Source organism: Egretta garzetta, unplaced genomic scaffold, assembly GCF_000687185.1.
Source record: "Egretta garzetta isolate BGI_Z169 unplaced genomic scaffold, ASM68718v1 scaffold495, whole genome shotgun sequence".
Lineage (NCBI taxonomy): Eukaryota > Metazoa > Chordata > Aves > Pelecaniformes > Ardeidae > Egretta > Egretta garzetta.
Genome location: NW_009259866.1, coordinates 274,263 through 275,246, shown reverse-complemented (window position 1 = coordinate 275,246; position 984 = coordinate 274,263). Strand labels below are relative to the sequence as shown.

The window sequence follows — 984 nt, the reverse complement described above, 5'->3', positions numbered from 1 at the left end:
CTCTGGTGAGGCCTCACCTGGAGTACTGCGTCCAGCTCTGGAGCCCTCAGCACAAGAAGGACATGGAACTTTTGGAGCGGGGCCAGAGGAGGGCCACAAAAATGATCTGGAGGCTGGAGCACCTCTGCTATGAGGACAGGCTGAGGGAGTTGGGCTTGTTCAGCCTGGAGAAGAGAAGGCTGCGGGGAGACCTGATTGCGGCCTTTCAGTACCTAAAGGGGGCCTATGGGAAAGATGGGGAAAATCTTTTTAGTAGGGCCAGCTGGGACAGGACAAGGGGTAATGGTTTTAAACTAAACCAGGGTAGGTTTAGACTGGATATAAGGAAGAAGTTCTTTACAACGAGGGTGGTGAAACACTGGAACAGGTTGCCCAGAGAGGTAGTGGAGGCCCCATCCCCGGAAACATTCCAGGCCAGGTTGGACGGGGCTCTGAGCAGCCTGATCTAGTTAGCGGTGTCCCTGCTCCTGCGGGGGGGTTGGACTAGATGACCTCTAGGGGTCCCTTCCAACCCAAAACATTCTATGATTCTATGAATCCCCCAAAAGATGTTTCTTCCTGGCCATCACCCTGCAGCGCTTCTTCCCCAGTGCTGCACAACTGTCCTGTTTAATGTTGAGAAGCAAACCACTCCCCAACTGGGTGTTCCCAGAGTCGTCGTCATCCTCAGCGTTTTACAATATCGAACGGGCTCTGCGATAAGAGCTATTATTAGAAAACTGCTTTTAATAGAGGTAGCAAATTTCAATATCTGGCACAGTGCCGCAGCCCGAGCAGGTCCTTATCAGCATTGAAGCCTGGATTAGCACATAGGCGTGGGTGAATCCATGACCTGTGCTCAAATCACACCCGGTTCCTAAGGGCTGGTAATTAAAGCAGCTTCATTACTAGAGTCTATTTTATTGCTATTGTACTTGTTACAGAGAGAAAGGAAGAAGCTGGAGGAATAAGGGTGATGGTTTCAGGTTATTTTCTGTGCACTCC

At 50.6% G+C, this 984-nt stretch overlaps 1 protein-coding gene across 2 annotated transcripts in view; it reads left to right on the top strand.

The window, feature by feature from the left end:
- Positions 1–984, top strand: part of RHPN1 (rhophilin Rho GTPase binding protein 1) — a 32,179-nt gene that overhangs the window by 18,428 nt on the left and 12,767 nt on the right. The window lies entirely within an intron of this gene.